The 25,186-nt window shown below is 43.6% G+C and overlaps 1 long non-coding RNA gene across 1 annotated transcript; it reads left to right on the plus strand.

Moving 5' to 3' along the window:
- Positions 1-7,498: 7,498 nt before the first annotated feature.
- LOC309792714 lies at positions 7,499-12,075 on the plus strand. Its single transcript, XR_014291766.1, has 3 exons — positions 7,499-7,592; positions 9,052-9,239; positions 11,502-12,075. It is a non-coding gene; the product is annotated as an uncharacterized lncRNA (long non-coding RNA).
- Positions 12,076-25,186: the final 13,111 nt, after the last annotated feature.

The raw sequence follows: 25,186 nt of genomic DNA on the forward strand, positions 1-25,186 counted from the left end.
CCTCTTCTCTACCAATTACATGTTGCCTTCTTGACATTGAGCAAAGCTCACCCTCTTAAAGGTTAGAAGTCAGAAATGTGTCTCACTGTCTGCAGGGCTGGTCCCTTCTGGAGTCTCCAGGGGAGAGGCCATTTACTTGCCTTTTCCAGCTTCTAGAGGCTGCTGTTTTCCTTGGCTCCTGGCACCTTCCTCCTTCTTCAAGGCCTGCGATGGTCAGCTTTTCACATTGCATAACTGAGACGCCGAATCTCCTCTCTCTTTCCCTGTAAGGGCCCTTGTGGTCACCTTGAGCCCAAGCAGATAACTAGCATCATCTCCCCACCTTAGGATCCTGAACTATGCACATTGGCAGACACCCTTTTGCCGTGTACGGTGATGTAGTCACAGGGTCTGGGGAATTGGGATTTGGACTGTTTTGGGAGGAGGAGAGGGCATGATTCTGCTGGCTACCAGTGAGTGCAGAGGCCAGAAGCTGCAACAACTAGGTCCCCTCGGGAACAGTGGTGGCTTCTCCTTGGCCAAGGGCTGCAGAACCCGAGGTGCCGGTGCGGGGGTAGGAGTGGGGCACGTGTCTTTTCAAAGTCCTAAAGCAATGATACAACAACAACAACTAACAAAGGCTTCCACAGAGAGCCCTCGGAAGCACAAGTGAGGGGTGGGTGTTCAGGGAAGAGCATCAGTAGCCGGGAACGGGCACCATGAGTCACCAGCGCCCACACCAGAGCATGAATAAGCACCCAACACAGCGCGAGAAAAGGTTACCAATGAATATTCAGGGACTGATTATCCTCCAGAAGACACTGAACAAGCCGCGCTGAAAAAAAATCATTGTTTCCTATTGCCAAGTGCTTCACGCCCCAGTGGAGCTCAAAAGTCCTTTGCTTTCTCCTCTTTTGTTGGGTTTCAGCCTGAGTCTCGGCTTGCGGGAAACTTGTTGGGCAGACAGGGGCACCCAGCCTTGTCCCCCAGAGGCCTGGTACCCCTCAGCCTGAGGTGCATCTCAAAGAGCCCTAGTCTGGGTTGGGCTGGACCCCTGAGAAGGCTGGAGCCGAAGAGGATGTGAGGGGTGGTCCATGCTGGCCCAGGGAACACCTTCAGGAAGGAATCAGCGCAACCTTCAAAGGCTTGTGTGCCATCCCGGGAAGCAGAGCCCTGCAGCAGGATGCATGCCAACTGGCCGCTCACTGGTACCTTTCAGGCTCCTTCTCTATGATGGGTTGGAGTCCTCTGAGTCTCTATTTCTCGTCAAAACTGTCTCAGGTGCCCTCGCTCACAGGTGCCTCCTTAGTACTGCAGCCTGTCCTCCCTCCTCATTTGGTCTGCAAGGAGCCAGGGAAGAAATTCTATTTTTTAATTAAAATTGCCTTTCTTTGGTGGAAGCATATGGCTGCTGAGAGTGATGGATTAAACAGAATGCAAAAGGGGTAACGATCGGATAACAGAAGTTAGTAGTCCCTTCAGGAACCCAGCTAGGATGTTAGCTTAACGTGAGAAAATCAAATCATGGGATAAAACATCCAAAAACAAAACAGGAGGAAAAATAAATAAATTTTGAACTAGATTCTGGAGAAACATGCTTAGTGATATAAGTAAAGAGAAAACAATAGCGTGTATCTACTCTGCATTGTGCATTATTCTGAGAACTCTTCACGTATTATGTCATTTGATGCTAATAAACTGTAAAGAGGGTTGATTATTTCCATTTACCTGAGAGGAAATGGAAGCACAGAGATGTTAAATCACTTTTTCCAAGGGCATTCTTGTTAATAAGTGACCGTTTTCAGGACATACATTAACACTTAAACGCCCCCTGTCTTCGCATGACTTCCAAAACAAATGACATTTAGAAAAGGAAATTTTCTGAAAATTTCAAAGCTGTGATCATGTCTTTTCTTCCTTCCTCACCAACAGGAATATTTTGAAGGAAACTGAAATATTTGCACTATCGATTTCTTGGAATTCTTTACAGATTAAGTCTCTGAAAGGCTTTTCCAACATTATAAGAAAATTAAGAGTCACTTTTGCATTCGCTGTTCAATGCAGTTTCTCTCTGACTTGGAGGAACTTTTTATCAGACCCAGGTCAGATTTTCCTTGTACACACTGGGAGGTGTATTAGTGTCCTAGGGCGATTGCAACAAAGTGCCACCAACTGGGTGGCTTAAAGCAACGGAAATGTATTGTCTAACAGTTCTGGAGGCCAGAAGTCCCAAATCAAGGTGTCTGCAGGGCCGCGCTCCCTCTGGACTCTGGGAGGAATCCTTCCTGGCCTCTTCCAGCTGCTGGTGGTGGCCATTGAGCCTCAGTGTCCCTTGGCTCCCAGCTCTGAGCCAGGCATCTCTCCACACTCTCCCTCTGTCATCACGGGAGCCTTCTCCCCGTGGGTCTGTCTTCACATGGCCTTCTCTCCTCCTAGAAGGGCACAGCCATAATGGAATAGGGCCCATCCTGTTGACCCCATCCGAACCTGCTTACATCTGCAAAGATCCTATTTCCAAATAAGCTCCCATTCACAGGTACTGGGGGTTAGAATTTCAGACTATCTGTTTGGGTAACAAAACTCAACCCATAAAGGGAGGCTAGAAAGCCTTCAAAGTACAGCAATGCATGAACTGCACTGACTCATTGATGTTACACCTATGCACACGTCTATTACATACAGGTTTAGGCTCTTTGGGGAATTCAGCTAGGAATAAAGTCTGTATCTCCCTCATGGTGATTTCAGGCTAGCGGGAGAGGCAAACACATAATCACACTTCTTTGTATATAACGGTGTTGTTACAACTGGTTGAGTGCTTATTACCATCCAATCCAGGGGGACACAGGTCGAGAAAAGCCTCCCCAAGTTGGAGACGGTTTAGCTGTCTTGAAAGGTGACTAGAGTTCACAGCCGCTGGGCATGTAGGAGACGGTGAAGTCAGCCAGGTGGGAGGGAATAGAGTTTTCCAAGTCCCTGAGGCAGCAAGGACCATGCAAAACCAGTGAGTAGGACTGCACGGGCAGCTAAGAGGACCACGGGGTTGGAAGAGACCAAGGGGGTGAGCTGTGCCCACCCTGATGGTGTCTTGTAGACCCGCAGTCCTCACGCTGGGCTGTTCCTCAGGGTCACGTGGGCCCTCAGCAGAGCACACAGGCCCAGGGGCCCCTTAGTTTCAAACTGGCCCTCGAGCTGATGCTGTGAAATCTTTCTCGTTCACCTCATTACATTTAAGATCATTGGAAGGCCAAGGAAGAGCTTTACGACGGGGCATGAAGAGACAAGTTTCTGGACTCCTTCAAAGCTGCCTGTCTTGGGTGGAAGTGTTGATACACATCTCTGTTCTTGGCTGGGAGACCTTTATCTGTGTCCTTCCAGTGCCCTCTGTAAATGCACACCCACCTGAACCCTTAAAGGATACAAAGCTAACACTTGATAGCATCACTGTGATTCTCTGCTTTACTTACGAAAGGACCAGCGTGGACACCTTGCCCTACATCTCTAACTGTGGGATAGTAGGTGATGAAAGCCAGACCATCTACGTGGTGCCAGATTCTGGCTGTGAAGCCAAGTGTTGGGATCTTCTGCCTGCTTTTCCACCTCCCAGAAGAGCGCATACCAGGTGTATGTCCCAGTGGAATGAACTTGATCAATTGCCTTGATCAATTGCTCAGCCTGGTTACTTACTATCTGTTCGGAAGACCATCTCTTCACCTAGATAAATCCAGCATGAAGCCTTGACCATCCTGATCTCTGCTCCCTGTCAACAAGCTAGGAGTCATGCTTTAGGGGCTGTGTGTACAAGTGTGTTGGAATAGAAGACAGTGAGCTGGAAAGTGGGTGACAAATCGACCCCGCCCACTTCGTGCCTGCTCCTTCGCCTTTTACCCTGAGTCACCGTCATGCTCCCAGCATGAATCATAGCAGCTTGATTCAAGCATCCGTCTTTCACATACAAACTCCATCCTGCATCCACATGGTTTCAAAGCTACCAGTTAGTTGAATATACCTACAGTAATCAAAGAGTCCCTCAGGAGAAGTCATGGTGCCCCTCAAACCAGCTTGCCTGGTTCCCCACTTGAGACCCCAAAACATTTCTAAATTTTGTGGCTGCAATGAGCATAGAAGACTTTTGACTCCATTGTACTCTTTAAAAGCATCTTCACTCATCTCTGTCTTAAATTGTCTTCTCGATCTGCAGATTGATAGGCATGGGACAGAAACACTCCAAGCTGTAGACCACAGACAGAGTCCAGCTGAGCAGCAACACGACCAAAATCCAAAGCATCGCATCTGATTTTCAAGCAGAGTTGAAGTTGGTTGCTTCACCTGGCAGGCTAGAGGAAAGAAGCCAACATTCCTGATATTTGGAAAGTCTATGACATTTTAGCTCCATGTTGTATTTGCATTTTTCAAATCTATGATTTTTTTTTCTTTTCACGTGTACGTTGAAATGCCTGAACTGAATAATCTTTATGCCGCTTCTTTTCTTTCTTCCTCGCTTCCTGCCATCCTGCCTTCCTCTTTGCATGCGCCCATGTATGTGTTTTGCATTTACCTATTTTTAGACTTAGTGGCCCATGATTGGAGTTTACTTTTTTGTGTACGTAATCTGAGTTTTTATCTTTTAATAAGGTATTTCAAACACTTCCCTTAGTTTTTATAAAAGGAGTAATACCAACCTATCAATTACCTTATTTACTGTTTCTTTTCTTATACTCTTCTTCTTTTCCCTTCCTGAATTTCTCTGTGCTGTTCATCACTATTCCCACCCCTGCATCTTCCCGGCGTAGGGCGTAGTAGGATTCTTTCCCCTCCACAAAGGTAGCACACTCCCCCTAGCCTTCTGTCGGCCATGCAGCACTGCCTTCACTTGGAGAACACTTACTCATCCTTGAGTCTCGTTTTAAAATGATTTTGCCCTGTGAGAGCATCTTTAGCCCTCTGCTTCCTGGCATACTGTCTTTCCTGGTCTTGTATGATTACACGGTCTGTCAAGCTTCTTTGCAAGAGGAAGAACTCCTTAAAGTTAGGGCTGATTCCATAACCAAGCACTTAGCATGATTCCCAGGACAAAGTGAACTCAATAAATATTGGTGGAAGTGTTGAATGAATAGTTAATTAGTCAGGAAGCCCAACTAGCCCACAGATTATGGAAGATCCTAGGAAATTGGGAGCCTCTGCTGTGGGAGCCTCATCTTTGTTTATCTTCAGCTTTCTTTTGTGCCTGAAATCAGCTGGTGGTCAGTCTCCATGCCCATCTCAAGTTGGCCCCTGGGGAATGCAATCCCACTATTTCAGTAGATCATCTTTGTAGCTGTGGGTCAGGCTGGCAGCTCTGTCAGCGTCTCCAAACTCTTTGTGTTCTGGCTCTGAGTTCAGCTGTCAGGGTTCACCCCTGCCCACCAAGTTCTCATCCACCTGGTGAAGAAGAATGGGCAATGACCCTTGACCCACTCCCGTGAGATGCTGGGAAATCTATAGCTTTAGTTTCCTACTCGAATGAAGCCACATCGTCAGAGGGCTCTCCCCCTGGACCACATTGCTTTGGCTCTTCTCAGAACTGCATGGATGGACATTTTAAGACCCACCTTCCTAAAATGTATTATTAAAGCTCTTTAAGGTGTAAATCCCCATAATTTCACACCTACTATTTTTGAGGACCCATAAGAGAAATTCCACTTGTGTATAAATAAGAGAAGAAGATGTGTTCTACCAGCCTGGATGTTTACTTGTTGCTGTTTATTCTTATCCTACTACAAGCCACATATTCACAATTGACTTGGCCGCTAAAAATCGTGGAGAAAAATAGGCCTCCTCCCTCCCATCTATGTGGCTTTGTTATTTCCCACCAGTTCCCTACTTCTGAACTGTACTTTCCTATATAAAACATAGCAAATAAACTTCTCATAGGCAAATAAACTTTATAAAACGTAGCAAATAAACTTCTCACAGGTCACTGATGCTCATAAAGAAATTTCATAACTCTTTTAACAAACACAATAATGCCCTGAGGTTGTTATTCTCACCTTCACTTTTTCACATGAGAAAACTGAAACTCAGGTGGGAAGACCATGGGTCTGAGATGTTGCTTAATTTGTCTGAGGTCACACGGCTGGAAAGGGGCAATCTAGTATCTTGATTGAAAGTGTTGTCTCCAGATTTGGGTAGAACCAGGCTCAAATCATAGCTTCTGTGTTTTCTCTTTTCCTTCATTCCACTGTAATAAATATGGATAATTTGTGAATCTGCTTTAGGGATGATGTGAAGTTAGATGACATAACAAATGTAAAAAGCTAAAGTTCAGTGTCTAAAACAGCATAAGCTCTCAATAGACTTCTGTGTTGTGTTCTAATTTTTATTTTAAATTGGGCTGTAGTTGATTTACAATGTTGTGTTAGTTTCAGGTGTACCACAAAGTGATTCAGCGATACATATATACATCGATTCTTTTTCAAATTCTTTTCCCATTCAGCTTATTACAGAATATTGAGCAGAGTTCCCTGTGCTATAAAGTAGGTCCCTGTTGGTTATCTATTTTAAATACAGTAGTGTGTATGTGTCAATTCCAAACTATAGACATTTGTTTAAAAGACAAATAAACACTGGATTTGGATCTAGGAATTTGGATTCCAGATCCAGTATCCCTTTTCATTAAACCAGGTTCTCAGTCTAGAGATGATTGAGAGAGATTTGTGAGCCAGGTGGAGAAGACCCAAAGTGGGTGACAAGGTGTGAAACCAGAAGCCACTTCAGCTGAACCCACCTGCATCCACAGACAAAGCTTCTGATCTTGTGGCTTGTCATGTGAACCATGGCTGAAAAACACATTCTTGCAGAGAAAGTGCCTTCCTTCCCATGGGGCACCACCTTCATTTTGATATTACAGAAGTACACTGAACAGTTAGCCTGTAGACAAAGGACACGTGGTGGTAGAAAAGTGTAGAGCTGAGTCTTACTGTCTACACACCACACATCAGTCCAGCAAGGAAGGTCTAAAAAAGGCTTCAAAACACTTGACTCTTCATGGGAGAATAGAATAGACCAGACCAGACCAACTCATTCAAGTCCATGGTTACCCAGAAGAAAGATTTATTGACTTTGATTAGCTATAACTGAGATGCAGATCAGCTTCTTCCATCAGTGGCTTGTGGCTAACTGGAGTTCTATGTCTTAACAAACTCTTGTTTTGTTTGTTTGTTTTTCAACCTAGTCACTGTAACTATGACAAACCCTTGCATTGGCATTAACAAATTCTTAAATTGTGTTCGAGCTGAGTGGAGAAGCTTTCACCCCTCAGTGATGTCTGCCATGAGCTCAGATTAGGGGCAAATGTCAGAATTGTGCAATCTTTGGCCTGGAGATGACATTTTCCCATCATAATCCTTCATCCTGCCTTTTGAGTCATCTTCAGTAACTGGACAGAGGACTGTGTCCTTCCTCCGTGCCCTCCCATAAATAACAGAACACAGCACAGTAAAAGCCAGGTATCAACAAGACAACATTATATTTTTGGATGGCATCCTATCCATGCAGCTTTTCTAATAATTCAAGGACCTGACCTCTGCAAAGCGATTCTCACTGGGAATGAAACATTTGCTTCCGGAGGTTCTAAGGTGAGGGCAAAACAATTTGTATTTGTTTAAAACCTAATGCCATCCATAATTAATGGGATGACTCTGGCTCAGTAGAGCTTGAAACCACTGTGTGTATTTGAAGCTGGATTTCTAGTTCCTGAGATAAGGAATCCATTTACCCTTAAGATTTTATTTTATTTCTTCACGGAAAAGATGATTTACAGTGACTGAACATTTCGTATCTTTTCAGTACGTTTTTGATGAGTGCTAAGAACAAGGCCAACCTGCTTTTAAACAGTGGCCCCGAAACCTCAGGTGTCAACTTGGATAACCACGAGGCCTTACGATGTCTTTCCTCCGGGCCATCATTTGAACTCTTGACACAGTTTTTGAAAAGAAGGTTTTGTTTTTTGTTTTTGTTTTGTTTTTTCTCAAACAAACAAACAGTTAAAAGGCTTTTTGCCTATCTTGATATACATTCAAAAAATAAAAGCTTTCCATTTTTTGGAAGTCAGTGTTCAGAAGAAAAATTATGGCTCATTGTAATATTATTAAAACCTACTCTTCAATAAATGTACATCTAAGTGCGTGATGCTACAGCCATACAGAATGACCCCCGAATTTCCCTTAGGTGATCATGTCCCAGCAGAAGCCTCCATGAACCTAGGTACGGGGAACTGTGCCAGAGAACATGGGAGGAGCAATTTTCTCATTCATTTAATCAGTCTGCCCTTCAAACTCTTTTTAGTTTTTCTGTATGTAAGGTTTCATGCTTTGGCCTCGTCCATATACAGAATCTGATCTATAGAAACACCCAGGTCATTCCAACACAAATAAGATTGTGCTGAGTGTCTTAAAAACAATGTAAGTAGAAATATCATCAATAATGGTTCAGAAGGACAGGGATTCGGAAAGGTCCCACAGAAGAAGTTGGCACTTGGGTTGTAGTTGAAAGGGTGGTAAAATTGTGACAGAAATAGATGAGAAGAGAAAAGGTAACCCAGGTGTACAACATGGTTGGAAGAAAAGGACAAAGAGGAAGTAGCCTCAGGTAATTAGCGAAGTATCACTTATTCACCCCACATGGAATATAAATCACGTCATTAGTCCAATAAGGCAGTCATGGGGTTTGAGAGGGTCTTGCAGGGGTTCTTGAATGGCTAGCAAACAAGGTTGAAATGGATTGCTGACATCATAAGTCTTACGTTTGTTTTCTGAAAATATTCTGATTAAAACTGTGCTTGGTCATAGTCATTCGATAGGGGTGAGAACTCAAGACACATAAAAAAGGAGAAATTGGCAATTTACATCAGTGAGGGAAAGAGAACCCAGAAACAGTACCCATCACGCCCTTTCAGCTTAATATCCTCTGGAAGCAGTAAGAAGTCAAGAGCATCCTACTCTACAAACTGCGAAAATGACGTAGAGAAGGACAAATTCACTCCTTCTAGAAACTGATAACCAAGTTGTACTCATTTTCAAGTCTTTTGGTTTCCAGAGTGGGTGTTCTTTAGAGAGCCTGCCTTTCCTCTAACGTTTACGTGATGGGATGGATGCAGAGGAAGAGATTGATGAGGAAGATGGTGGAAACTGCTGGAGAGACAGCCCTGAGTAAAAGGAGAGGATGAGATGGAATACGCAAGGAGAAGGACTGTCTCAGAGAGGAGCGGCGGGTCACCCATGGAGGCGAGCGGGAAGACAGGCACGTGGGGCTAGGGCTCACCTCAATGTCCAAGTGCTCACAGAACATCTCCACTCCAACAACAAAAGTCACAGATCAAAATAACACCAAAAATCAAACTCACCTCTATTGTTTTTCTAGTCCCTGCCCCCCAGTGCACTCAACACATCTGGTCGTTTATGAAGGTGCTTTGTTATTATCTACAGCAGAGCCATCATTGGCCAGCAGTCTTCAGACCGGGAGGGCGTGTTTCTCTGGGTGTATGAGATTTTTAGGTAGGAGGCAGGGAGGAATGATTATAATGGAATCATTTTTCAGATCCTTACTTTGCAGAGATTCTCTTTCCTTTAGCTTGAAACATCATCCCCTCCACAATCCCCTCTTCATATTTGTCATCTCCCACTTTACCAAAGATACTCATACATACCCATTCTAACTGGACTGGGGTCAAGGTAAGACCAAAAATCCTCTGAGCACTGAACAAAGGGACAATAGAACAATCATAGTCCTTTGACAACAAGCCCAGAAAGCTTAGGAAAGACATACCGAGTACATCAGAGCCTTATGCCATGTAGGTGGGTGACTACCTCAGGGCAGTTCCAATGCCTCTGCGTCTACCTACCAACTCCCCCGAGATGGAACTCAGAATGGACATAGTTGTCATGGGGACATTTTTAGCTAAGTAAAAAAATCAAGTCAGCCTTTTCCTGGCAAAAATTAAGTCTAGTTTAGCAAATCAGGTTGACCTTGAGAACTGACTTATTCTGTTAGATCGTGTGATAATCACTTTACATGAATGTGATGAGAAAATCTTCCAGTCCAAGGTTTGAACAAATCTACGTTTAGAACAAATAGACCTCCATACACATTATAAGGGAAAGTTCATCCTGACAGCAACACGTGAGAACATCTCATTTCCAACTTAAATGTGGGAGGAGGTACATCCATAGCTTTTCCAAATTACTTTAAGGGGTGTGGGAAAAACAGTTGAAGATCACAGTCTGGCTTATCCTCTCAACCAAATGCTGTTGCATTTTTCCCTTCACAAAAATACTCATTAGAATCAAAGAAGACAGAGTAGGGGACTTCACCCAAAGCACAGAAAAGGTATATCATGGCTTCTGTGGCTACTTGATAGTGAAAATTTGACACCTGGTGGAATGTGGCCTGTAAGAGGCTCTCATGCCACTTTGCTGGTGGTAACGTCCTGGGGAGAAGCCCCCTGGTCCTTCCTGCTTCCAGTCACCATGCACTTCACACCTGACAAGTGGGAACAGTCAGAGATGCTCACACCTGTTCCCATCCATCCCAGCGTCCACAGACGGAGGTGGACGCCCGCCAGGAAGGGACAGCAGTTTGGCCACTGCTATGTTCTCACTACCATTCAATTCATATTTTTTTATTTTACTGAAGTCTAGTTGATTTACAGTGTTGTGTTCATTGCTGCTGCACGGCAAAGTGATTCAGTTATACATATATATTCTTTTTTTATATTCTTTTCCTTTATGGTTTATCACAGGATACTGAATGTAGTTCCCTGTGTTCTACAGTAGGACCTTGTTGTGTATCCATCCTGAATATAATAGTTTGCATCTGCTGATCCCAAAAGATTCATATCTATCAAATGAATATTTCCCATGCTCTCCCCAACACAGGGCTCCAGGTGTCCACTGAATTTCTAGTATCATAAAAAGTTCACTTTCTCTTGTACCACTCTACTGCCCCAAATGATAGCACTGAAGACAATTCTTAGAATTAGGCATTTCTCCATGAGGGTGTGGGCTTCCATGAAAGTAAAACAAAACACCTATCCTCTTTTACTCAAAATCGAGAAAAACATGGGGGAGGGAAAGATTGGGAATTTGAGATTAGCAGATGCAAACTATGATATACAGAAGGGATAAAAAACAAGGTCCTACTGTATAGCACAGGGAACTATATTCAATATCCCGTGATAAACCATAATAGAAAAGAATACGAAAAAGAATATACATGTATAATTGAGTCACTTTGCTATACAGCAGAAATTAACACAACTTTGTAAATCAGCTATACTTCAATAATTTTTTTTTTAAAAAGATAGAGAAAAACAGACTCAGCTGAGAGCATGGAGAAACTACCATGCCATGAGATGAGACACTCACGGCCGGGTCTGGCGTCTGCGGGACCAGGAGGGCAAGTTTCCAGAATGACCTGCTCCCCGTCCAGGGCACAGAGACAATTACCCTGAGGTCTTTCTATTTGTTTTTCCTTCTGTGATATGACAGCCAAGAGCTACGGGAAACATTCACCAGCATCATTGTAATATCCTGAAAAGCCCGAAGGGAACAAGAAAAAACAAATCCGAAACACTTCAAAAGGAAGGAAATGTGTTCTGGGGAGTTGTTCGTCCTTACTCAAATATACACACGAACTATATTGGGTGAAGTATTTGCCTCTAATTTTAAAACATACCTAGTTTGAGGGAACAAAGTTAACATTCTCTTCTTCCTGCAGCTCAAGGGCCTTCCAAGTTGTTGCAAAGCTCGAGAAAAACACCTCATGAGGCACTTTTGCCATCTCTGTAACTTAGGACACTCTGGTTAGCAAATGTTTAGTTGACAAATCACAGTATCTGTTGCCGTTAGAAAGGCAAAGGCATGTTCATCTCGGTTTGCAGCCTCCCGGAGTTTACAGTCTAGCAGGAGAGACGAGGTAATACTGTGACGGAATCACTGAGAGCTTTCCATTCGCCTTTAACATGAAACCAACTTATAGGTGGAATCTACAGAGAGGATTCAAGTGAACTTATTTACAAAACAGAAACAGATGCACAGACTGAAAACAAACTTATGGTTACCAAAGGGGAAGGGGAGGGAGGGATAAATTAGGAGTTTGGGATGAACATATACACACTAGTCTATATAAAATAGATAACCAACAAGGGCCTACTGTACAGCACAGGGAATTCTACTCAATATTCTGTAATGACCTATATGAGAAAAGAATCTGAAAAAGAATAGATATATGTATATATGTATAACTGTACAGCGGAAACTAGCACAACGTTGTAAATCAACTATACTCCAATATAAAATAAAAATTAAATTTAAAAAGTAGGAATTGTTACCTAGTATTATACTAGTGGTTACCAGTGGGAGGGGCGAGGGAAGAGGGGCAAATTAGGGGTAGGGGACTAAGCGATACAACCTACTATGTATAAACTAAATAAGCTACAAGGATATATTGTATAGCACAGGGAAATATAGACATTATTTTGTAATGACTTTCAATGGAATACAATCTATAAAAACACTGAATCACTATGTTGTACACCTGAAACTAATATAATATTGTAAATCAACAGTACTTCAATAAATAGATAAATAACTAAATAAGGGGAGATGTGCACATGAATTAAAAAATAATAAATGAAACCCCTATTCTCCAGGTGGGCCTTAGGACACACAGCATCCCCACCCCCCCACGGGCCCTTCACACTTGGCTTGGACCACACACATTGCCCATCTCTCTGGAATGCGCCATCTCCCTCCCTTGACTTGGATTGATCCAAACCCCTCCCCTCCTTGGATCTCAGCTGGAAGGTAACTTTCTCAAAGACAAGCCTGATGCTGAAAATCAAAGGGGACGCTGGTGCTAACCTTCCTCCTCGTGCCCCATTCACACGTGCTTGGTTTGCATCTGCTTCAATGCAGGGTCTGCCCCTCCTTTCTTTAACTTCAAACTCCGTGAGAGAGGAAGGGAACCTGTTATGTTCACATCATTGGTCCTGGTCCATCATAGACCCTCAGTAAATAGGGTTTGATGCATAAGCAAATGCGTGTAAGCAATTCATATCCTAAAATTACCTGCACGTGACCATATTGCCAGGCTGGGGTAAATATTGTCATTCCCGATGCACGCAGATGGAGACACAGAGGCTGAAAGAGGTCTGATGACTTCTGGACCACTGTTTAATTAGTATCTGGATTCTGGGAAAGTGCTCTTTCCATAGGTCCATTAAGATGTAAATGTCTTGACAAAAAATATCTGGGTACCTAAGTCAGGGAGCAAAGGACACTTAAGAGGGACGAATGGGCAAAGCTAAATGGGATTGATTCTGCTCCCAGGTGCCACATCTTCCTGGAGCTGGACCCGGAAATAGGAAAAGATGGAGTTGAAAGAACACACTCAGCTACTACTTGGTGAATTTCCAAGAAGCCTTGGGCTTCTTCTCATCTGTAAAATGGAAATGTTGACCGTGAGGGTGGAATGCTGGGGGACAGTGATGAAGACGAGTTTCCTTAATTCCACACATTTTGATCTGAGGTTAGGACAATACCCAAGTCCATGTGTGGAATCTCACAACAGACAAGACTTGCTCCCCATGTGGTGTGTCTGTAGTAATGCTCTGGGTTTTTTATGATACAACTCAACACACCCAGGATCTACCCATCAACAGGGAAAAAGGACAAGGAGATACAACTTCATATGACAGGTATGTCCCCCCGACCCCAAGTCTGATTCCTCCAACGCCTGGGGAATTTTTTTTCAGTTTCATTGAGAAATAATCAACATACATCACTGTAGAAGATTAAGGCCTCCAGCATGATAGTTGGATTTACCTATACTGTGAAATGAAGACCACAATGCATTCGGCTAACATCTATCTTCTCATCTCTATGTACAATAAAAAGGAAAGGAAAAAGTGTCTCCTTGTGATGAGAACTCTTAGGATTTTCAATCTCCTAACAACATCCTGCCTGGGGAATTTTTATTTTAATGTTTCTAATTCCAGCTTTACCTTCAGAAACTCAAGTTGTCAAAGACAAGAAAACTATTCATTGTTTGTGTAACAGCCAACAGTATCTATCAGCATGGGTTCTAAACTACAGAACATTGAATGGAGGAGGAGTGGCATTTGGTGAAGGTCTGCTCCCTGGTTGCTTCTGTAAAATCTATGTTTTTGTCTCTAAAACAGGAACAAATGTCCTACATGAAATTATCAGGCTACCTGGTCGTTGTCACAACTTGACAAAGAATCGATTGAGGAACCAGGTAAGAAATCGAACTTTTAATATTGCTTTCGGCTCATGCCTCTAAAATGCCATCCTCTCTGTTTATAGAGACGGAATCATCTTTCATATTTGAAGTCACATCTTGCTTCCAGTACAGGATCTTCTCCAGACACCAGCTCCGTGTCCTCACTCCATCCAACTCGTGTCTAAGGCAACTTTGTACTTTGAGTGATCAGTTCAGTGGAACAAATGTTGCTCCTGTCTCAATTCTAAGCTCCCTGAGGGCAGAATAAAGTGTTTAGAGAACATCCGGCTCTCATGTTGACCTCCTTGTCCCCTCATTCTGATCATAGTGTGATCTGAAGCTGGGGCTCCTTCTCTGGGTCTCACCAATGGAAGGAACCTGAGCTCTGAGTTCTCTCTTTCTCTCTGTCTACCTCTGTTTATCACACACACACACACCCTCTGAGCCACCCAACCACATGCCACACTTGGATGAAGCTGTATCTGATGGGTGAGACCCGTGGGCTAGCTCCACTGCTGGGCAGGGTCGCTGCACCCTAAGGGCAGCACCCAGCATCCACCAGCCACTCCTCTGTTTCCTCTTTTCCCTAAAGTCACTTGGGGGGTTACCCGATCCCTCTGCCTTTATGGATGATGAGACCTGCCATAACCAGATGGAGCCAGTCTCCCAGCACCAGCTCCCCCGATACCCCATGGGGCCGAGGCTGCCCCGAGTCTGGTTTCAAAGAGGAAGGAGTAGGAAGCAAAGAGCCTTGCTCAGTTCCCCTAACTCTGCTTAACCATTAACCCAAACTGGCGAAGTTAGCATTCACCAGACACCAGGGAGACCCACGGCATTGCCCCGGTCTTGGTAAAATAGTGTTTTGTTTCACTTTTAGGTGTAGACCTTTTCGAGGGTGGCAACCTCAGCAGGGATACCCCAAGGGAAGAGGAGCAAGAAAGAATTCTGTGCCCAAAGCCCGCCCCCAAATTCCTGAAATTCTTGTACTTAATAAATATTGTTAAAATGAAGATGTGTCTTAAAATTACAAATATTAGAAAATAGCACATTCACAAAAGTAATGTGTTTGGAGGCATTGGTATCTGAAGATTTCCCACCTACTGAGTCTCCTTAAAAGGTGGGCTACAGCATTTTCTGGTATTGGGACTGCATTTCACTTGCCCCTGAAAGGGCAGCATGTTTGATAAACACTCACTTATTCCTTGAGGTCAGAGATCTCTGAATGAGCTTCTCCAGGGGTGTAAGCAGAGCAGGTGCCCTTCCCTTCATGGACCAGATGTTTGTGCAGTTGTTCATTATATAGGTCACATTGGATTATGGCTTTTGTTAACAAGTCACATTGGAGTTTAATGGTGGCGTTCTGTGTGTGTGTGTGTGTGTGCACGTGTATCTCTCTCTGGGCTGTGAACTCTCTGATGGGAGGAATCATGACGGCTGCATTTCCATGTCCCAACACCTGTCCCAACGTCAGAAATATAGGAGGAAGATCAATGAACCAATGGCGGCCACCAAAGCTGTCCTTACTCACACACGCGCCAACCAGTGTTGCTTGTTGGTTGCTGACGTTGCTCCTGGGCTCAGCCACGCAAGAGACTGTTCCATCAAAGAGCCCATGTCTCTGCCCCGGGACCACATGTGGGCAAATCAGAACCCACCCTTGGATGTTTCTACCAAAGATATCAGTAAAGACAGTCCAATTTTGTGAGCATCACTAAGCTAGTAATCAGTTAAAAATGATTAGTGAGCCTCCAGCCTGCCAATAATCTATCTGCCCCTCCCGGCCACCATGATGCTAATCCAGATGACCCCCACCTCCTACATACTTTACTGTAAGTTTTCAAATTGCCCCTTGACTGGTTTGTCTGCTTGCTCACTTGGGTGTCCCCAGTCTGATTTCTATTCAGCTATCAAAGTCCAACTTCTAAAATGCAAAATGTGATCATTGTACTCTTTTGCTTAAAAACACTTCAGTGACCCAAGCTAAAGTACCGGCTCCTTAAAAAGGTCTGTATGATGACACATCATGATCCTGTCCACGCCCCATCTCCTGCCTTGTACCCTCCGCTCTTGACCTTTCAGTCTTGCCCCAGCCTTGTGGGTTGCCTGGAGCTCCTGGAAGACCGTCAGTGTCTCCTAAGAGACAAGAAATTCCTCCTCTCCCCTCCTCTGATCAACACTCTGTTTTATGTCCCCATGGGGCTCTCTGTGCCCCATCTCCCTGCAGCCTAAGTGACCCATTTCTTATGGATGTGTCTTGCTGAGGCAGGATTGCATGGCCACACTGTATTAACAACTCCAAGACCAAGACCAAGCCCAAGGGCCCTGGAGGTGCCCATTGGTGATCCTAAAGAGATGGGCTGAATAAGAACCTGCCTTGGGAGCACTCCTATTATGGTTCAGGTAGGAAAAGAAGATGAAGCAACAGCAACACCGTTGGAGATGATGATCCCAGAGACAGTTGGGGGACAAGGCATGTGGGGCTTGGAGGTAGAGGGAGCGCATGGCCCAGCCTCAGTGGGGGAGGTTCCCCCCAGGGACAGAAGGGTCCCTTGGATCTGGGTCCCTGAGAAGTCTCAGTGCAGTGATGCCGTGGCAGTTGGACAGCAGGGGGTATAAGATGTGAGATCAAGGCCAGAAGGGACGACAGAAGAAATGGAGGAAGAGCAAGGGAAGATGCATAGGAGGTTTGTAAGTGTCGTCATGATGTTCACAAGCCACGTTAATCAAGCTTGGGGCTAGAAGTCAAATTCCAAGTTCAGGACTGAGGCAGTCTTGAAGTGGGGGGCCCGCCTCTGCACACGGCAGCCCTCGAGGGAAGGCTAAGGTCAGCGTGGACAGTAGGGTGGAGGTTAGTGCCACTGGAGAGGGGCAGATTCCCAGCTGGACGGAAAGAAGCGGGGAAGAGGGTACAAGTAAGAAAGACAAAACTCAGGGGAGGAGAATGGAAAATAGCAAGTAACCTGGTAGGTTTCTCTCAGCGGATTTGGGGAGGAGGCCATCTGTTGAGAGTTATCAGGATTTAGGTGGAAAACCTGAGAAACGGGAAACATTTGGTGTGGTCTCTGTGTCACAGATGCCCCAGGCTCTGCCTGATGAGAATCGGTTCTTGTTCTTGGTCCCGTATGAATGGATTTGTGTGAAGCAAATTCACAACGGCACCTCCAGATAAGACAAACTCCACAACAAGGACTACTGTACAGCACAGGAAACTATACTCAATATCTTGTAATAACCTCTAACGGAAAAGAATCTGAGAAAGAATATATGTATGTGTAACTGAATCGCTGTGCTGTACACCTGAAACTAACACAACATTGTAAGTCAACTATACTTCAATTAAAAGAAAAGAAGACAAACCCCACCATGCACCTGAAGGCTTCCCAAAGACGTTCTTAAGTAAATTCTTTTATAAAACAAGGATGTATGTGTGTGTGTTGTAACCAGGGCTTTGTAAGAAAAATCTCCCCAGTTTTCCACCCCTCCACTCCCCAAAATGGGAAAAGTTTTTATTTGATTGAAAGGCTTAAGACACTTCAAGTAAAATGCTGTTGCTTGAAAGCATTTATGCAAATCTAAACTCAGCCAGTCACAAACATTCGCAATGAACGATTACTCATAACTGTAGGCCCTAAACTGAGAGATTTTTCTTTTTCTGAAATACATGAGTTGCATTTCAGGAAAAATAAAATATATAACTCACCAAAAGAAATTATCAGACAAGACTCTAGAAATCTATCTGAAGCCAAGAGTGTAAGTTCAATTGGATCACATTGTAAAAGTCGTCATAAAAACTGCATTTTGGGGTCATTTTACATACCTTCCTCCATGTACACAAGACAAACTCGAGATGGCAGACCCAGATGTATGTTTCTGGACCTTTGACCTAATGTTTTTAAACATCTCTGTAAGTTTATTTTGCACATGTAGAGTTTTAAAGCATTGGCTATGATTGTTTTTGACTTCAAACCCTTTTTGCGAGCTCTATAAATAGAAGGTATTGATATTTTTAAAAGGAATTTTCACTGTCTTGCATTTTCTCCAGTGAAAAGCTGAGTTCGGGAGCGTGTGTTTCTGTCGGCAACTACAGCTGTCCTTCACCTTGGGTGCTAACTATCATTCCTTCAAAAGAAGGAACACAAAGGAATGCATCCAGCTTGTTGAAATGCAATCTCTTGAAAGTGGCTTCCCATTTCTTTTAGAGCTATCAGTCCCCTGTGCTGCCTAGCTTCTAAAAGATGCTAAGAGCAGTGCAGACTTGATCTCCCCCAGGGGAACAGAGGGTCTCGCTTCTGTGATCACGGGAACCCCTCTCCACCCAGGGGCGCAGGAATCAGTCACTTCCGGAGAGGGACCCTCTCACGTCACACGGCTTTGCTTCCAGCTTCAGGAGGTCTTACAAATAGGCATTTATGAATGCATCCCTGCAGCGGGGCTGGCTAAATCCCCATAAACTGTCTCTATGCAGAAAGTCAATGCTGCAGTACGTGCCACGAGGACTGCCTCTTCTCTCCTTCTCCAATTAAAACAATTTCACCTTTTTTCTGAACCCAAGCTTCTCCCTCTTTTCCAATTTGATGTTATAACCTTGCAAATTTCTTCCAGTGACAAGGTTTTTTAGTCTCAATCTTGTCAATATTCTCCAAATCGCAGCTTGTTCACCTACATTCCTTGTCTGCCTCTACAATATTCATTTTGAAATAATATTCAGGGGAGGGTTCTCCACCATTATCACTCCCAAGTACCATTGAAAATATTTGCTCCCTGGGAAACATTACTAAGGAATTTTTGTAAGTTGCAATACTAGATGTGACCATAGCGTCTCTTCTCAACAGCGGAAGTGAAAGAGAAATACTAGGTGATATTGCAAATTACATGTATAGCAAAAAACAAAGGTGGAGGGAGAAATTAGCCACCCTCCTTCCTCCGTCCCCCACACCCACCCCTCCCTCACTCCACCATCTGTGCTGGCTCCAAACTGGATTTCTCTATTAACAAAGCCCCACCCCACTGACTCTGCTTGAACATTCACCACTCTGCCCCCCACTCTTTTGGCCCCCAGAAAACCCAATTCCTAATGGTGATCCCTTTGTCTGCTGAGTTATGGTCTGAAAAGCCATTTCCTCCCCTTCATGGCGGAGGTTTCCAATGTCATCGGGTTTCAAATGTTCACTCAAGTTACAAATTAGGAGAAAAACTAAGGGTGTATCCCTTTCGAATTTTTTCCCAACAGTTTCTGGAACCCACTGAAGAAAGAACTCAATTCAGATTGCACTCAGCCCAAGAAAATAAGAACTCCCTTCCCACGGACTTCTGGAGTTTATTAGAAACACTTCTTCATCACACAATCAGTATTTTATTAAAAAATTAATGCCTGTGAAATGAGTTTTTGATACAAAGCAGCATGGCTGTGACTTTTGGGGGGGGGGTGATTAAAAACATTAATCTCTTCAATAATTCATCTTTTATTCCTTTAGCCTTACTAAATATTAAACAGGTTAAAGTTAAATATTTGAAAACGAAATGAAGCTGGAGTCTCCCAGGGAGGGCAGATGGGTGAGACGCTGCAAGGTCGCTGCCTGCAGTCGGTGTTTTGTAAGACGTGGGGATCGGGCACTGCTGGCTGTTGTGGGTCAGGTATTTTCTTTGCTTGGATGGTACCTGGTGGGCGATTGAGGTGTTCATGCCTTTATCCTCATCTAGGAGCTGCAGACCATGTCACAAAGGGTTTCTGTGATTGACAACAAAAGTGGGACTTTTGAAACATGAAAGGAGAACCCAGGTCACCGGTCCACCCAGGTCAGAGAGAAAGGGAGAGTTGACCGTCTTTGACCGTGGTCAGCCTGGCAGGCTGGCTGGGTTATCAGAACCCCTGGCTTTTGTTCACCCACCCCCAGCCCCTCAGCTGCCACCACTTGCCCCCCAGTCTGGTTAATGGCAGCAACAGCAGGGGCCCTGTCTTGCTAAATCATATATATACATAATGCCATCTGAGTTGATCCAAGCAAAGAGAAATTCCTCTCTTATTTGGCCCCCTGATAACACACATCTTTTAATTATTAGCAGTATTGTTTCCTTTAGAGAAATTAATTTTAGAATGAGTGCTTGGGACATCCCTTCCCAAGTAATTTTCCTCCAGTGCTTTCTATCCAGTGTATCAGCAAGGTCTCATCTCTGTGACACCGTGTTAAGAATGATGACAATTACTACACTATCCGTGTGGAAAAAAAGAAGAAAAAAACCCTCTTTCCCTTTGAAATGGTATGTATGTACGTAGGGACTGAGATTGCTTCAAAGTAAGAAGCATCTTGTATTGTAAAAGTGCACAACAGCAGAAACGCATGCTTGTTCTATGATGGTCTCCCAGAAACCTCATCCCAGAACAGGAAACTTGCATCTACTGCTCACTAACCGACATCCCAGAATGAATCACTGAAGGTCAAATCTCGCTGTGGGGATGATTCTGAATCCAGCCACGAAAAAATATCTCAACCTATTAGAAGAGGGTAAAGTTCACCGTATCTGTATGACTGATTCACTTTGTTATAAAGCAGAAACTAATAAAAAATAAAAAATAAAAAAAAATAAATTTGACCTTCTGCTTAGCGAGCTTCCGTAAACAAGCCCGGAATGTCATCACCCGGGAAACAGGTGGGATGGCCTTGAGGCTTTTTGAGGCACATAGGTCCTGGGATGGGCCGGGGTGGAGGGGGGCGGATCTACCTGGGCTTTTCCCCCTTGTCCCCTCCCTCCTCCTACATGAGTGCTGCCAGCCTCCTGACAAGCCAGCCCGTCAGCACACACTCTGTTCAGGCTGGAACTCTCACATAGAGAAGCTTTCTGAGGATGGCAACACGGTTTTTCACAAAGTAGAGAAGCTGTAAGCTGAGAATGGACTGGAAATACAATGAAAATGCTAATTGGCGACAGTGATCCACTTTCATGTTTTATTAATGACATCTGCACCATATTTGTCAAATAATTTACATAATATGTTAATTCTCCTAAAGAGGGGAGAATGGGAGCTGGTAATTGCATAGAAAATCAGCGCTTTCCCTGCCTGTGCGAAATCTACATAATGATTCCGATATGTCTATATATTAATAGAGACCCTTATTGGGCTTAGGTTACATTTAAAAGTCAGTCAAGATTAAATTTTTAAATCTACTTTTTGAGACAGAGACTCATTAGTAAATGTGCATCTTGGCTTTGGACCTGGTATAATAGTTTTGTTTTAGAGAATTAGGAAAGACTCAGTAGCAAACGAGGCGCCCGTGAAATGAGATACAAGACTGTTTTGAGCTCAGAATCTGGTGGCCAGTACTTCCATGTGACTTCTGGAATCTCCCGTCATTTTATTGGTTAACTTTTCACTCTGGCACTTTTTTTTTCATATAATATGGAAATGCCACACTATGACTCCCATCCTTAAGAAGAGGGACTTGTCAAATTTTTCTAGAACTTTCTATGGAGGCAATGAAAACACCAGGCAAAGGAACCAGTTTAAGGAAAATAGACTTTGGGCCGTCACTGCCCACGTGCACATGGTAAAGCCAGGAGAGATGCTGGTTCAGGGAATTTTAAGTAACACTCAAGTGTTGCTTTTTATTTTAAAGATGCTGGGTTACAGTGATGTCTCATGATGCTCCATCAAGCTTTACCTTTTCAAAGTTTAACAAGTTACCCTTCACTTAACATTAATGAGTGCTGGTCATCTAGGGAAGCCCAATTCTGTTTTTAAAAAATAAAATTGGATTTCTCCTTCTTCCCAGCCCACTGCCGATTTGTAAGTTAGCCAAGCTCATTTGCAGTACTAGGAGACTTCCAAGCCAGTGTGCTAAGTTGAATCACTATGTTCTAAAACCTATTAAAGGAGGCTTTCTAGAGCACATTCCTCAGGCCCAGAAACATGGTAGTCACTGAAAAATCTAAGTGAATTTTTCTCTGCATTCACTGCTTTGAACTTAGGAAGATCAAATAGGAAACCGGGGATCCCTCTCTTTTTTGCCTTTGAATTCTGGAAGATGCTGCTTAGGGAATCGAGGCAGTGTTAACTGTGACCACATCTGTAGTGAGGATAACTAACTGCTCTAAGAAGATGCAGAAAAAATGAAAAACCTTTTTTTGATAAGTCACCTACTCCTTCCTCTATTTAGGGAGCTTAGTGGCCTCCCAGTAGCATAAGTATTGGGAGGAAAATGCTGGACTCTTCAACATTGGTCCAAATAAAACATAGTCACATTGTTACTTGGAGAGAAACCAAATTGACCTGAGTACGTGGTTTCTCACTTCACCTTTAATATCAAGCAACTTTTGAGCTCCTTTGAGAATTCAGAATATTCTAGTTATGCTATGGGGTAGTGCTGGTATACAAGTTCATTTCACCCGTTCCTTCATTTGTTCACTGAATGCCTACTATGTGCCAGATTCTATGCCCCGTGATAGTACTGATGTCTTGAGAGGCTGCCTCTCTGAAGATTGGGGGTAATTAATTAAAGTTTAATTACTTAATTAATTAAAGTTCCCCAAACTCTATTTTTCAGTGACAAGTTTCTGAGGCCTGATTCCTGAGTCTGCTTTGTCTTTGACAACCTGGTTTCTCTCTGTGAACATGGGGAGATGAAATGGGATGTTCAGGACTTTGGCACCATCACTGTGTGGATTATAATTGTCTAGATTTGTGCTATCCTGGTTTACCTATACTCAAACCCCTGTAAACTCACCTGACCTCAGAACCAAGAAGCTACAGTGAATGTGGTGGGATGCCTACTGTTTTTTCAACAGCAGAATTAAATCTTTCACTGAAAAGGTCAACAGACAATGGATTCTTCAAACACCCTCCCCGATAACTTCCTCCAAACAAGCCAAAGAACCTGACACCAGCCTCAGTTCTGGTGGAAGCCTGGGCACGTATCCATCCAGGCTCACCCCTGACATCGGAGGGGTCAGGGTAAGAGTAAAAATCAAAGCCGGCACACCCTGTCTCAGTATTTAAGAGACACAAATCAAACTAACTACCATGGTCTGAATGTTTGTGTCCCTTCAAAATTCACATGTTGGAATCCTAACGCCCAGTGTGTTCTTAGGAGGTAGCGGCCTTTGGGAGGAGGTTAGGTCCTGGGAGCAGAGCCCTCATGACTGGGGTTAGTGCCCTTATAGAAGGGACGCCAAGAGCTCCCCAGCCCCTTCTGCCATGTGAGGACACTGTGAGAAGTCTGCGACCCGAAGAGCCCCCTGTCCTAACCACGTTAACACCCTGATTTGCAGATGTCCAGTCCCCAGAACTGTGAGCAATAAATTTCTGCTGTTTGTAAGCCACCCTGGTTGTGGTATTTGGTTACAGCGGTACAGATGGACTAAGGCACTAACAAACAGCTAAATCAAATGCACCTTATCCTCGCCCCGACAAACATGTCTTTGTCATTACAAAATAAATTACGCATGCTCCGTTCTAGACGTTCTGCTGATAGACCGGAGATGTCTGGACGCGTGATAAAGTAGTTGCATATAAAACGAATAAATTATGATACATTCATCACATGCTATTTTCCTTGCCTTTATTTTTAAACATTCACGAATTTCGGTGCTATCATGAAGACTGTCCTCACATCATTTGCGTTCTACTGACAGTGGTAGCGCACTAAGCAATCTTTCTTGGATCGTTGTGGTTTCCAGATTTCCGTGGGCAGTTTGTGGTATTTCAATTTGGAAAAATATCCCACAGCTGGAACAAAAGAAACGGAAATTATAAATAAAATTCTTGAAGCAATTCATAGATGTGAAAATAAACTATGAGTTTTACATACCATGTTAAAACACTGTAATGTGGTTATGAGGGATGAATCATTATTATTGCAGATAATATAAACTATTTTAATTTTCTCATACAAATGACTATTACTTATATAGCAATGTTTACTTAAATCAGTAGGTGGATCCACAAAATATTTCTGTAGTCCTTTCAAATGTTTCAATGCAGGGAAATTTTAAATTAAACCAAAAAGAGATGGAAGTTGTTTGTGATCAGAGCAGTCTCCTTAAAAATTCATCTGAGGGGCTTCCCTGGTGGCGCAGTGGTTGAGAGTCCGCCTGCTGATGCAGGCGACACGGGTTCATGCCCCGGTCCGGGAGGATCCCACATGCCGCTGAGCGGCTGGGCCCGTGAGCCATGGCCGCTGAGCCTGCGCGTCCAGAGCCTGTGCTCCGCAGCAGGAGAGGCCACAACAGTGAGAGGCCCGCATACCGCAAAAAAAAAAAAAAAAAGAAAAAAAAATTCATTCGAGGATTATTTGCATTGCACAGATTTTTAAGGATTTTTGCATCTTCCTCCTAATAGTCCTACAAAGTATGAACCATGAATTAGTGAACAACAAAATTTTACATCAAAATATTTAAACATGCTGACATGTGCTTTTGAAAATTTAATACAAGTCTTATTAACTTCTTTTACTAAAAATAATTCACAGTTTTTTGTTTAATATCCATTGAGTTCCCAGCTAAAAAATTGGTATCATACTTCAACCTCATAACACCTAGACCTACACACATACACATTTAAGAGTAACTTGATTTATTTAATGTGGCAAAATGTCCCCTGATCTGTCTTTTACAACTTTTGTGAAATCGGTGCTGATTCACAAATACCTTTGGGGAAAAAATCGGTACATAAAGCAGAGCAAGGTAACGGAAGCCGTGCGTTACTGGGAAATCATATCTCGTTATGCAAACACCTATTACTGCATCTGTGCTGTCTGAGAGGAAGGATCTGACAAGCTAATTAATTTGTTTTTCCTTTTACCTCATTCTTTCTGCCTCAAATCCCCTCTGCTCTGAGGAGCAGGGCTGTTGGACAGCAGGACCACCATAGATCTCTGTGCATTCGGTCGCTATTTATGTCAAAGATGCAGTGGCCGATGCAGAGAAGGGATTCCCA

This window comes from Mesoplodon mirus (assembly GCF_964341445.2).
Source record: "Mesoplodon mirus genome assembly, chromosome: 17".
In the NCBI taxonomy this organism is placed as follows: domain Eukaryota; kingdom Metazoa; phylum Chordata; class Mammalia; order Artiodactyla; family Ziphiidae; genus Mesoplodon; species Mesoplodon mirus.